Below are 14,648 nucleotides of genomic sequence, written 5' to 3'. Positions count from 1 at the left end.
CTCTACTTCAAGCCCAAAATGTGCAAAATGGAAGCATTTAGTAAATGTTTCTGAAATATAAGATCTAAATGCTACAAAAGCCTGAAACTTAATAGTCAAAATAGCCATCTGTCTTGAGTGTTTATGATGGGCCAGCAGCCGAGCTAAGAGCTTTATCTATATTCAACACAGTCTCATTAATCCTTGCCCAAACCTTCTGCTCCCTTGTTTGCTTGTATTTTGCAGATGAGGAAACCAAAGCTCAAGGAGTATGCGTCTTTATATACGCATGCCATCATTATGGACACTCTCTGCAAGAACCTCTTGAAATAATTATTAGCTTATTTTGCCTGAATGTTGCTGGTAGGAGGATACAGAGGAAAACATTCACATATTTCTTTCTTTGCCTTTTATTAAAATGAAGAATGTTTCGATGACCAATCCTCTTGCCGTGCCTGGGACTGAGGCATTTCATTGCCAAAGCCGGGAAAGTCCCAGGCACACTGCGATGTTGGTTAGTCTCTGGAAAATTCAGGGAAGTGCAGCCTTGGAGTTTAGGCTCTGTAAGCGGTGGGCTCCGGCTTTTCTCTAGTTTTATTTTTTTTTAAGATTTTATTTTTATTTATTTATTTTTAAAGATTTTATGTATTTGACAGAGAGAGAGGGAGAGAGAGAGAGCACAAACCAAGCGTGGGGGGCAGAGGGAGAAGCAGGCTCCCAGCTGAGTAGGGACCCTGGGATCATGACCTGAGCCAAAGGCAGCCGCTTAACTGACTGACCCACCCAGGTGTCCCTCTAGTTTTAGTTAACAAGCATTTCTTAGCGAGAAAAGGGGACTAAAAGCCCTTTAGTGCCTTAAGATCTATTCTTAATGGATTAGTGAATGCTGAGCCTGCTGGCACTAAAATTGGCTTTTTTTTGGTGGCTTTGTTTCCCCTCAGCCATGGTGATGGATCTGTAGGAGATGGTGGGCCCGATGAGAATCATAGTCTGACGTCTAGGAACCGGATACTGTGATTTGCCCCACCTAAAGGAACACGGTGAAGTGATCAGCTTTGAACGACCCTGGATGTGTTTCAAAGGCAGTGTGCCCTTTCACTTTTTTAACTGGTAAGTGACAAGGCCAGCCTTCCTTGCTGTACACCAGCAATCTCCCCTGTTTTGTTATTTTGGCTCGTGAACTCATCTTCAGTGAGGTTGATGTGGTTTGAAGTGGTGGGGTTCGGAGCCCATGGGCAAGAAGGAATTCTTGAGACATTTTTGGTGCAAAAAGGTAATTTTATTAAAACACAGGGACCCGTGGGCAGAAAGAGCTGCCCTGGGGCCGTGAGGAACGGCTGATTATACACTTTGGAGCTGGGGGGAGGTAAAAGCAAAGGGAAATTTCCAAAAGTACTTTCATCTGCTAAAGAAGACTCCCAAGACCCTGGAGGCCTAGCTATTGTCAAGCTAAGGTTGTTTTTCCCCCTAACAAGGCATTAGCATTAAGACAGTTGGGTTTCCTGGAGGAACATTATACTCTGCCTGCCTCAAGTACTTGACGATGGGCTGCAGCTTATAAGGACATTTCATTTCGTCTCCACTTCCTTCTGCCTTTGCTCTCCGTATCAGAGTTTTGTCTGTGGATCCCCACAGTGGCCTGAGTTGAGGGCGCAGCCCTTCCTTACTCACAGCAGGTTTTATTTCCTTCTGCTGGGAGTCCCTGCATTTCATGGTCTTGGAGTGGGGAGGGTGGAAAGCATTTCTTATGCTAATTTCTGGCTTGGTAGATGAGGATCATGCGCGTAGTATAAAGTCATATCATAAGACCATGGAAGGGCAGACCTATGATTGTTAATTCTTGTGGGGGATACTTTCCTGCCCCTACTCAGAGCCCACATGGAGATAGGCAGGCATTCTTGTCTCCCTATACTGGTGGATAATTTTTCTGGTGTATCTAGGGCTGTCAGATGAAATACAGGGCTCCCAGTTAAATATGAATTTCAGACTGGCAACAAATACTTTTCCAGTATAAGTATGTCCCAAATACAATACTGGACATACTATATTAAAAACTTATTTGCTGTTCATTTGCATTACTGATTTAACTAGATGTCCTATTGAAGGATAGTTGGAAGGCAGGCAGGCAGGGAGAAGGGGCCGCCGCCCTAAGAGGCAACACTCTTAAAAGGATTTTACACCACCCTGGAAGGAGCCCTCCACCCTTTCCCACGTCATAGGTAGATGACAAAAACCTGATTAGATGACAGGTGCTGGGAGGGTTAATCAGATAAAAACAGCCCGCCAACAAGTGCATAAAAACCCCTAGACCTAGAAACTCGGGTGGCAACCCTCTCGGGTCCCCGCCCTCTTCGGGATCTTTGTATTATCACTTTGCTGTCGCTCAATAAACCTTGCTTTGGTGCCCACACTCTGTCTGGTCTACCTCTTCATTCTTTGAAGTAAGTGGTGTGACCAAGAGCCATGGGCATCGACAGAGAAAAAAATCCTCTAACGCTATGTTATTTGCTAAATATGGCAACTCTGGGCGTATCTTTTACTTGGGCCGAGGTCTTTTTTGGGCAGTCAAGCTTTATTTGGGGTCTCGGTTGTAACTTCTCGACTGAGGTCTCCTTCCATGAAGACTTTAAACTCAATTCTGAGGGGTGCCTGGGTGGCTCAGTTGGTTAAGCATCTGACTCTTGATTTCCGCTCAGGTCATGATCTCAGGGACCTGAGATGGAACCCTGTGTCATGTCAGGCTCTGTGCGGGGTGTGGAGCCTGCTTAAGATTCTCTTTCCCTCTCCCTCTGCGCTACACCCCCACTTTGTGCCCATGAGAGCGCACACACACATGCTCTAAAAATAAAATTTCAACCCTGAGATTGTGAGGCTGGCATCAAGCTTGAAAGCCCCACCAACCACATGATTGACACACTCTTGGCTCTCTGGCTTCCTGTTGTAGTTTTCAGTTTTATTCTCATTTTTGGCCCTTGGAGTTCCCTTATTTTCTTCTAAGCTCAGGCATGTCTTTAAGAGAATGTTTGTTATATTTTGTCCAGGGTTTTCAGGTGTTTTGAAGTGAAAGGGTTCCAGGTTACCTGGGCTGTCCTATTACAGAACATTGAAACTGCCACCCCTCTGTAAAAATCAACTAGTAATGAAGGATAGTTGGAAGGCAGGCAGGCAGGGACAAGGGGCCCCGCCCTAAGAGGAAATCACCCTTTAAAGGATTTTACACCACCCTGGAAGGAGCCCTCCACCCTTCCCCACGTGATAGGTAGATGACAAAAACCTGATTGAATGACAGGCACCTGGAGGGTTAATCAGATTAAAACAGCCCACCAACTAGCCCATTAAGACCCCTAGATCTAAATGCCAAATGGCAACCCTCTCGGGTCCCCTGCCTCTTCGGGAGCTTTGTACTATTGCTCAGTAACTATCACTCAGTAAACAGCTTTGCTGCCCACCACTCTTCATCTGGTCTACCTCTTCATTCCTCGAAGCAGCATGACCAAGAACTGGGGGCACTAAAGGAAAAGAAATCCGGTAACACCGAGGCCTCAGGTACTATATTGGTGTCAGGAAAAGTTAGTATTCAGCTCTCTAGACTTTCGGAGCTGTTCATAGGAGGGAGATATTATGCATGGTGAAGTATATTTTGACCTAAATATAAGTCAACAGTGTAGTGAGATACTTTGAAATCAGGCTATTATAAAACAAGTAAGTTTCGAATGTACCAAAGGCTAAAGATACATGGGAAAGAATAATGACAGAGCACCTAATTGAAGACAATGTAATTTTAAGTCTAGATGATTTGATTCCTATGGTAGTGTTAATGGGTGATCACTAAATTCCCTTAGAGCAGGAACCCTCCCCAGTAGGTTTCGATTTCCCCTTCTTGGCCTGTGACTGGGGTTTGGCTCTTGAAAGGGAAGAGCCAACAAGTGATTTGTGCCTTCTCCTCTTCTCTTTGTCATGATGATCATCCAGTGGTCAGAGGCAGGGAACACCCACAGCTGATTTCTATGGATATGTAGAGTGAGCAAGAAAAAAAAAAACTCTTTGTACTTTTAACCCACGGGGTGGGGGAGTACAATTGGTCTATCTTGACTGATACAGGTACCCTAGACCCTCAGGCATGATGCTAGGTACTGAAGCTGCAACAGTCAGCCGATTAAATGGAGTCTTTCTCCTCATGGAATTTAGGTTCTGATGCAGGACACAGAGATTAACTACATAGAAAAATTAACATTAAAAAAAACTGCGGGGCGCCTGGGTGACTTAGGGGGTTAAGTGACTGCCTTTGGCTCAGGTCATGATCTCAGGGTCCGAGGATCGAGCCCCATTTAGCGCTCTCTGCTCAGCGGGGAGCCTGCTTCTCTCTCTCATGCTCCTTCTGTGCTCTCCCTCTCTCTCTCTCTCTCAAATAAATAAAGCCTTAAAAAAAATAAAACTGAGATAAAAGTTTTGAAGGAAACCAATTTTTGGTAAAATTAAAATGCATTTCCTTAAAATGATACCCCACCTATTTCTAGAAAAGCCAGAGGCTATTACAAAATCAAACACAATGCACAATTTTGACCAGAGATACATTAATATAGCAGAGGAATCAATGTTACAGGGCCCTTGGGACAAAGCAATTACTGCAGTAGGGCACAATAATTTTCTACTTCTCTGGAGCTGAGGCAAAAAGAGGAAATATTTGAGTAATATGATTCTTATTGCTTGACAGTAGGACACAGGCCAGCTTTTTCAGGAACTGAAGTTTTTCTTGCCCTGAATCAAGAAGCAGTTTATTGTCTGGGTCTTCCACGAGGGATGTTGCACAACTTAATGGGCAGTAACTCTGATTTTGCAAAAGTCACAGGGACATTGTTTAAGTGGATGTTCCCACTTCTGTGGGAAGGATCCATATTTTCCTCAAAAAAGAGCATGAAATGGAGCACCTGGGTGGTGTTGGGGGAATTTCATTGTCCCCTAAACTATTGCTGTGCTTGAGGCCCTTAGCATTTCTTACTTTGGCCAAAGAAAAGGCCGCCTAAGTGTACTGTCTGCTTCTAACCTCATTCTCTTAACTGCATCCTCCTTTAGACCACAAGAGTGTTCTCTCTAAAACACAAGTCTTTGTTAGGTGTTTGTATAAGTTCCTCAAGGGCTTCCCATCATTTAAAGAAGTTTCTTAAAAATGCAATTCTTGGGCAAATGCATCAGAGCCACCTGGAGTGGTTGTTAAATGGAAGATTTCTGGCCCTTGCCCAGATCTATGGAATCAGCACCTCTGGGGGGGGGGTGTACTTTTCAAAAAATATTTTTATTTTATTTTTATTTTGAGAGAGAGAGAGAGAGAACTGCAATGCGGTGGGGGAAGGGGCAAAAGGAGAGGGAGAGAGAATCCTTAAGCAAATTCCAGGCTCAGCACGAGCCACATGGCCGGCCCCATCTCACAACCCCAAGTTCAGGCCTCAGCCAAAATCGAGTCCACCACTCAACCGACTGCGCCACCCAGGCGCCCCAGGGGGGTGTGTACTTTTATCATGCTACCTGGGTGAGTCTATCATGCTGCCTGAATGAGATCTAAGCATCCTAAAAGGACAGGAATGTTCTGATCTCTACTCCTGTCTCCAGGCTTACCTCTTGTCAATTTCTCTGAATTCCCCCAAACACCTAACTGCTTGTAGGTTCTCCCCAAGTCCAGCACGCATAACTCACGGTCTTTCCACTGTCCCCACTGCCCAGAGTGCCTTCTCCTCCCTTAGCTATGTTGACTGCTCCCTGCATTTCCATCCCAGGCATCCCGCCCCTCTCCTTAGGCATCACCACCCTCTCGCCTCTCCAGGCGTAGTCATTTGCGGCTCCCCTGGGCACATGCTCGCCCATCCTTAGCATACCATCCTGGAAATTCTGGAGGCCTCAAGTAGATGTCACAGGGGAGGGGACATTTCATTAAGGCCTGTTGAAAAAAGGACGAGTAGAATTTTCCCGGTGGAGCAAAGGGGTAAGGGCATTTCTGGCGGAGGGAGACTTCAGGGAGAAGCGGCCAGTGAGGTGGAGCTGCACCTGCATGGGGAGGGGTGGCCGGGGAGGCAGCAGCAGCAAGACAAGGGGGCGGTGTCATCAGTGCCTCCTTAAGGAAGGCTCCACGTGCCTCGAGGCCCCCGACCCAGAAAGCCAGGGGGGACAGTGCCACCTACTGTGCCAAACTGGTTTCCCAGGCCCTTGCGTGGGAAGAAGCCAGTAGGTGGCTCTGGACCTAGTCATCACAATGGGAGTTGTAAATTGAAATCTCTCATAGAATTAGATCTCCGCTGTGACATATGGAACACAGTCAACACATAATGAGCATTATTCTAACTCGTGATATTTTCTTCCCATCAAGCCTTTACATAAAGGTCCTGTCTTTTATTATTTTATGGAATGTATCTTACTTGCTTCCATGATTTTCCCTTTATCCTTCTTGATATTTTCATCCTAAAGTTATATAAGTATCTGAAGCTTAATTGCTGCAGCTCGTTTTAATAGCCTCCATTCACCGTTGAGATTTTTACTTCCATATAATAGCGACATATCAAGAATTATACCACCAGCTCTTTCAATCTGACGTGGTCCCCAGGGCCTAGTGGGTGCTCAATAAACTAGTGGGGAGAAGGCAAGCAGGGCTTTCAATGATGGGATCTTGTGACCCACAGGTGTTTGAACAGTGCTATTTCTTTTTTTTTAATTTTAATTTTTTTATTTTCAAACGGTTTCTTTTTCTTCCTTCCATTTCTTTCTTTCGTTCATTCTTTCTTTTCTTTCTTTCTTTCTCTTCTCTTCTCTCTCTCTCTCTCTTTTTTAAGATTTTATTTATTTATTTGACAGAGAGAGGCACAGTGAGAGAGGGAACACAAGCAGGGGGAGTGGGAGAGGGAGAAGCGCCCGGGCGCCCAGGCGCCCTCTTTTCTTCTTTTCTTTCCATTGTTTGCATATAACACCCAGTGCTCCATGCAGTACATGCCTTCTTTAACTGTGTAAGACTGATAAACAGTGCTATTTCGATTAAAGGCCACTTCTTCCTCTACAATTTCGGAGTTAAGTCCTTAAGACTATTCCGGATGGAAGAACCTTGCAGCTGCGCAACTTACTTAATTCACTGTCTGAGCCTTTCCACAGACTCAAAAGCCATGGGGGCTCAGAGAAACTCCAGAGGGAGGCACTGGCCCCTCTAGGCTCAGACCCCCACACTTACAGGGGGACCTCATCCCTCCATCCCCTTCCCTTACAGAGATAAGGACAGGGGACTGGGGGCAGCAAACATGCTTCCAGGGACTTTTTTTTTTTTTTTTAATTCTCTACAGGGAATTGCAGAAAAAAACAGATTCTCCCTCATTTTGCCTCCTCCGAAATCTTTCTGTCTCACACCAAGACAAGTTGAAATTGCTCTAGGGGCACCTGGGTGGTTCAGTTGGTTAAGCGACTGCCTTTGGCTCAGGTCATGATCCTGGAGTCCTGGGATCAAGTCCCTCTTCAGGCTCCCTGCTCAGCAGGGAGTCTGCTTCTCCCTCTGACTCTCTTTCCTCTCCTGCTCTTTCTCTCTCATTCTCTCTCTCTCAAATAAATAAATAAAATCTTAAAAAAAAAAGGAAAATTGCTCTAAAGCCAAACCCTTGATCGCTTTATTTTTGTATTTTTCCTGCTTTTCCACACAGAGGTGGGTCACATGGTTAATCAAATTCAGGAAAACTCACATCAGTTAGCAGTTCAGGAGCATTCCACGCTTGGGGGAAGTGTTGTCATGTCAAGCAGATGAGGTCACTCACGGGTGTGAGATAGAGCAGTGCTCCTTAAACTTTCGGGAACTTAGAATCACCTGGAGAGCTTATTAAAACACAGATTATGGGCCCCATCTCCAGAATTTCAGTAGGACTGTGACAGAGACTGTAAATTTGCATTTAGGATTGTAAGATTTAGCAAATTAAAAAAATGCAAGATGCCTAATTAAATTTGAATTGCAGATAAACACATTTTTAAAGGATAAGTATGTCCTCAAGTTACATGAGACATACCCTACATATTTTTTATCATAAAAATTTATTCACTACTTATCTGAAATTCCAGTTGAACTGGGTGTCCTGAATTCCATCTGGCAACGTAATTTGCATTTCCAACAAGGGCCGCGGGGATGATGACATTCCTGGTCTGGAGACCACAGTCGGAGCCACAGGTATAGACTAGCCTGAGTGCAGAGCCCTAGGGAACACCAACACTTAACCAACAAAAAAATCTGTAAGCGAGGCAGCAGAATTAGGAGTGTTTTCTCAAAACCCAAAGGAGAAAAATGTTTTAAAGACACGGAGTGATCAACAGGGTCACTTGTCAGAGTTTGGGGGACTCTGAGAATTGAAAAAAAGAAATTATATTTGGCAACGGGAAGACTTCAGGAATCTTCATCAAAGCATTTTCAGGGCAGTGATGGGGCAGGAAGCACCTGGCAGGGAGAAGCGGCGGGAGCGTGGTGGACATGACCGGCTGCTTACGATTATTCCTATTCCGAGGGGCTTCTTTGTGAAACAGAATAAAGGGGGATGCAGGGGCGTTTGAAGGTATTTTTTTATTAAAGGGATGGTGGCTATATTTTATGGCCATAGAAGAAGTCAGTATAAGGAACACCTGAGATTACAGAAACTGGAGAAGAGCAAATGGGGACACAGCTCCGAGCGATGGCCGGCTTCTGATGTGTAAGCAGGGAAGGCTCTCGGTTCTGTTCGGAGATCCATCCGGCAGAGCCTTGGGCGGCAGTTGCCTTTTTTTAAGTGGTCAGACATAGAGGGCTCAGGTCTGAGGAGTCTGACAATTTGCTGCCCAAATCCTCCCCCTTTTAAAGGGATTTAATCAGTTTTGGGTCTCTGCAGACGTCTGCCGATTCTGCCCGTTATCAGTTCTGGGGTGTGGGCTGACGCTGGTCCTGCCAAGTCTTGTAGCTGCAGGACCTTACCTGCTTGTGTCATTGCTTGACACAGGCCCCTGCTTGACATGAGGGACTCCATTATACTCTCTCCACTAGGTAATAGAAAAAATTGGCGTAATACATTCAATAACCCAAACCCCACCATTAAAGCATTGTTTTACTCTATCGTGTTAAGACAATCTCACGTTCAGTTTGTTTAAAAGGTCAGAGTTTCTCAAATTGCAGTCTTGGGAGCATCTGCCACAGTGTTAGTTGTCAGGAGTGTCCGGAAGCCGGGAATCTCTTCTGAGCCAGAGAGAACCATTTTGAGAAATCCTGGAAGGAATGGGTAGGCTCTGAGGCAGAGCCACCAGACTTATTTTCCTCTGGTTTGACTGGCTTGCTTCACTTGATCTTAGCCAAAAGGCCGAGAAGCGATTGACTGGCTTGCTTCTTCTCTGCTGGCTCAACATGGACTATGTATCTCTTCACCCAGAGAACTTGGGAGGCAGGTCAGCGACAAAATGAATCAGAACCCAGCAAAGCAGAGGAGGTGCTCCTGTGAGGTTTCCATGCAGCTTCTCCAATACCCTCTTCCCCCGCCCCGACCCACTGCTGTGGGGAAAGGTTAGGAGGTTTGAAGTGAACATACATATCTTATCCTCACTGTTGTGGGGATACATATCCTCACTGGGTTAACTCCAGAATGCAGCCTGCTTTATTCTTTTTCCATTTGCATTTGACTTAACTATTTGTATTTAGCACATTGAAGATTTGATGCTTAATTTTAAAATTGAGTGTGTTATCATTTAATAACATTTATTCAGTGTATATTATTTATATCATATTAAATAAGTATTTAACACATGACATTTATTATTTAGTAAATAACATTAATATTACTGAGAATAACATTTATTAAAAGTTATTTAAATAAATAGCATTCAATTTCTATTAATACGAATTTAAAATATAGAAATGACTTAATTTTGAAATGCATAATCATGTTTTCTTGCACAATGAAATAACCAAGTATTGCATTTGAGAATGTCCATACATTGACCCTGTCCTTGTCATGGCCAGTGTGTCCCTGGATTTTTATTGTGAACGTCTGAACAGAGGGTTGCGCCCCCTGGGGCCAACCACAGTCTAGTGGGCTCGAGCAATTTCTGTTCCAGCCCTCTCCCCAGATTAATTGAGGAGGCATTTGGGGAAACCAAATGCCAGAATTACAGAAAATCACAAACCAGTACTACTACCCACATCCCTCTGCCCTCTTCTGGAAATAACCCAGTGGTGCTGACTTTGAAGTGGGTGGTCTCCTTCTGCGGGCCCAGAAGGAGAAGGGAGCTATACGAATTGCCTGGGCAGAAAGAGCTGGTGATGATTTGATGTCCTTTGTTATCTCGGGAGGTATGATAACGCACTGAATGAACATTTTGTTATTGGATTTTCAAGACAGTGTGTTTTGCTCTACTGGGCAACTATCTGTTGAGAATGAGGTTCCAGGATACAGTTCCAACCTGTGTAATTCTGAGAAAAGAATTTCCAGGATGCGGTTTTTGTGTGGCCCCCACCCCTTGTCCCTGGTTAACATAGCCTGCTTATTCCAAAGAAGGTGAGAATTCGTCCTTCAAAAGTCTCCGCTGAATCGATGGAGTACTTGCACTTCGCTAAAAGGTCGAGCCTGAATGCCTCCAAACCACTGTTGAGCACAGGCAAAAGAAAAAAAAAAAAAAAAAGAAAAAAGTCAAGTTTTTAAACCATAGCAATCTTCCTGTCCATTAAAAATAACAAAATTTATTTCCCATGTTCAGGAATTGGTGGTATAGTGGTGAGCATAGCTGCCTTCCAAGAAATTTTTTCAGTTTCTCTTCCTCACTCACCCAGTTTATCACTGAGTGAATAATGGCTTGATTTTGACTCACACCTAGGAAAGCTCACCTGTATTGGGGGAGATGGTACAGTCATGGCCAGATTATTCAGTCCAGAACCACAGCCTGATGTTGATACTGGCGTTGGGGCACCTGAGAGGAGAAAGCAGGGTGAGGTTTTTTTCTCTTTTCAACTCAGAAGTATAGGAAGTTGAGATTTCTCCATCTCAAAACTGGGTTCAGCAAAGCATGCTACTTTAGTTCTGTAGTTACTCATTATACTTCTTTATTTTCTAGAAAGATAGGTCAAGGTCACTGAGCTCCATAGATATGTCAGGAATAATGAAATAGAAAGAAAAAAACCCATTAATCTCATAATTGTTTGTCATAGTCATGGATGACATTATAGTAACTAATAAAGTTAATAAAAGTTAAACAAAATTTAATAAAACCAAAACATCTGCAAAAATTAAGCACCTACTAAATTGACCACTGACGTGATGTTTCATTTTTTGAATTTGTTCTTTAGTTTAGAAATAACTAACAATTGAAAAGAAAGGGGTGCCTGGCTGGCTCAGTGGGTGAAGCATGCCACTCTATCTCGGGCCTTGAGTTCGAGCCCCACATTGGGCGTAGAGCCTACTTGGAAAAAAAAAAAAGGAAAGAAAGAAAATACTTTAATTTTAAATCATCACCGTGAAGTGAAATATTTCATACATTTCATACATAAGTTAAAATTTGCAGTCACCAAACAAAAACAGTACACCTCTCAGTTTGCACTCTCTGTGTTTTAAATTTAAACACAAAATAACAACTCTGAGCAGTTACACAGAATGAAAGAATTTGAAGTAATTCCGTTTCTATTTCTTTCCTGTACTATCATTGTTTACTTGGAATCTGCCGTTTTAATGCAGGGATGTGTCGTTCCACTGGAGCTGAAGGCACAAACTGCCTGGAGGGGACTTGGAAAAGTCTTTTTTTTTCTTTTTTTAAGATTTTAATCATTTATTTGAGAGAGAGAGACAGAGTGACAGAGAGCACAGGTGGGGAGGAGAGGGAGAAGCAGCCTTCCCTCTGAGCAGGGAGCCCGATGTGGGGACTTGATCCCAGGACCCTGAGATCATGACCTGAGCTGAAGGCAGAGAGGCTCAACCAACTGAGCCACCCAGGCGTCCCGGGAGTTGGAAGATTCTAAAGCATATGAATGTACTCTTGAAATAGACAAGTTCTTGTGTGAAGGGAGGTAAGTGGGGAGTTCTTTGAATTAATTTCCAAGTAGAATACTCAATGGAGGATAAGTAATAAAACTGTGTTAATTTGAAACTTGCACATATATTATTATTTTTTTAAAGACTTTATTTATTTGAGAGAGAGAGCATGAGGGTGGGGGGGGGGCAGAAGCAGACTCTCTGCTAAGCAGGGAGCCATCCAGAGGTGGGGCTCTATCCCAGGACCCTGAGATCATGACCTGAGCTGAAGGCAGACACATAACTGACTGAGCCACCCAGGCGCCCCACGTATATTATTTAAAACTCAACCATAATCACACCGATTGTTTAGAATTTAGACCACCAACAGAATGTTTTTTGGGAAGGAGTGTTCTATCACTGGATTGTTTAGACTTGCTAGTGGATGGTAACAATAAAAAGCAGGCTGACTTTAAGTCCGTTTTATTGCTTCTTAATAACTCCTTTACAGATAATGCTCTTCTTATTGCCAGCAGCCGAGGCTAAAGAGATTTAAGTGAACATGTGGGACTTCTGCTTACCGGCAACTGACTCAGGTGGGAGGAATACTCTTTCTTGCTCTTTCTTTCCTCATCTCTGCAGTATGTTAGGAGGACATGATGGGTAGAGCTTTAGCACCTTCTTCCATCATGAGGGGAACTTGAGGATGGAAGCTAGTGATAGGGTAGAGTAGAAAACTTGAGGACCCAGGTCCCTGCTTGTGTGGACAATACTAAGTAGCCCCTGATGAGTCATGACCTTGTAGAATCCCCTCCCATTGGGTTAAGATGGAACCCATGACTTGCTTCTTCTAATCAATGGGACATGGCAAAGGAGATGGGCTATCACTCCCACAGTGACACTTCATTATATGGCAAGGGTGAAAGATTTCGTAGATGTAATTAAGGTCCCTAATCAGTTGACTTCCAGTTCATCAGAAGGGAGATTATTCTGGGTAGACTTGCCCTAATCAGGGGAATCTTTAAAAGAGGGCCCATGCCTTCCCTGAATTCAGAGATTCCAAGCAGCAGAGACTCTTTTTGCTCACTTGCTGGTCTTGAAAAAGTAATGCTCCACAAAGGTTATAGCCACAAAGAAATGAACTCTGCCAACAATTCAGTTCTGAGGGAGCTTGGAAGTGGATTGTCCTCCCAGTCTCCTGATGATGATGCAGCCCAGCCAACACCTTGATTTCAGCTTTGTGAGGCCACCCAGCTAAGCCAAAGTCAGACTCTTCACTCACAGACACTGTGAGATAATAAAAGTGTGTTGTTTCAAGCTGTTGAGTTAGTGCTAGTTTGTTATGTAGCATAGAACACATAGAACACTAGTACATTGATGTCCGTGCTGTTGCTGTAACAGCCCAGGAATGCCTACCTCCAGGCTCCTTTTACAAAGTGAGCAAGAATTAAATTTCTCACTTCTTTAAACCATTATAATTTTAGATTTTCATTTATAGGCAGCAGACCCTCACCTTAACTGATTCATGGAGTAATGAGGAAGGGTTTATAGAAGATGAGTCATTTGTGGTTGATCTTAAAAGTGGATACAAATTCAGAAGGTGGAAACTGGGGTGTCTGGAGATAGAAAATGATTTTCCTGGGGCAGAGTGAATAAACATAAATTGTAGGTGTTTTGAAGAAATAAGAAATAATTCAGTTTCACTAGATTGAATGAGATGAGGCTGGAAAGGTAGATTAGAGCTGAATCACAAAGCCAGAAGTGCTTGGAGATTATTTTTCTTTTTTTTCTTTTTTTTTTTAAAGGTTTTATTTATTTATTTGAGAGAGAGAATGAGATAGAGAGAGCATGAGAGGGAAGAGGGTCAGAGGGAGAAGCAGACTCCCTGCTGAGCAGGGAGCCCGATGCGGGACTCGATCCTGGGACTCCAGGATCACGACCTGAGCTGAAGGCAGTCGCTTAACCCACTGAGCCACCCAGGCGCCCTGGAGATTATTTTTCAAGCAATGGAGAGCAATGGAGATTTTCTGACCAGGGCGGTAGCATGAGCCGAGCTACGCCTTATTTTAGAAATGCAGTATGAGTCAGTTCTCTTCAGCTTGCAGAAACATATCTCAAAGTAGATTTTGCCTCAAAGAGATTTATGGGAAGAGAAACAGGAACTTAAAACAGGAGCCAGAGACCTCAGCAACCAGAAAGAGAGACTCATGCCTTAAGGGCTATTTGTCTTGTTATTTGACTTTGTTTTTTGCTGCAAGAAGCTTCTTGTGGCTGGAGCATTGCCCCTTACAGTTGCCCACCTAAGGGGAAAGAAGGGACTTCCCTTCCAGCTTTGGTTGAAGATATCTCTGCTGGAAGCTACACTTTGAATGGACAACCTTGGAATAATCCTGAAGGACAATGGGCAGGATATGATGATTGGCCTGAGTGTGTGTGTGTGTGTGTGTGTGTGTGTGTGTGAGTGTGAGAGAGAGAGAGAGAGAGAGAGAGAGAGAGTGTGTGTGTGTGTGTGTGTGTGTGTGTGTGTGTGTGTGGTGTCTGCTACTAGAAAAAGGAGCCTGGGGAATCAAAACAAAATGTTTATGTAAGTGCAATTTGAATTTCACGATTCTGTCTTTTCCTATCAGGGTCTCATGGACAAATGATGTACTCTTATGATTATATGCCACTAGGGGAATAAAATTTTAGTTGAATTTATATTTA

General features: G+C 43.8%; 1 protein-coding gene across 1 annotated transcript in view; it reads left to right on the top strand.

Annotated features, from left to right (window-relative positions):
- The window catches only part of LOC114211495 (putative glutamine amidotransferase-like class 1 domain-containing protein 3B, mitochondrial), a 59,608-nt gene that overhangs the window by 30,924 nt on the left and 14,036 nt on the right, over positions 1 to 14,648 (top strand). The window contains exons 4-5 of the mRNA XM_088021877.1: positions 921 to 1,089; positions 12,457 to 12,541. The gene's annotated coding sequence lies outside the window, so the exon portion shown is untranslated. The remainder of the gene's footprint in view (positions 1 to 920; positions 1,090 to 12,456; positions 12,542 to 14,648) is intronic.

This window comes from Eumetopias jubatus, unplaced genomic scaffold, assembly GCF_037043125.1.
Source record: "Eumetopias jubatus isolate StellerSeaLion01/CBP00866 unplaced genomic scaffold, mEumJub1_p1.0 scaffold_3, whole genome shotgun sequence".
NCBI classification, from domain to species: Eukaryota; Metazoa; Chordata; class Mammalia; order Carnivora; family Otariidae; genus Eumetopias; species Eumetopias jubatus.
The sequence above is the reverse complement of the archived record's forward strand: the minus strand, read 5'-3'. Positions and strand labels throughout refer to the sequence as shown.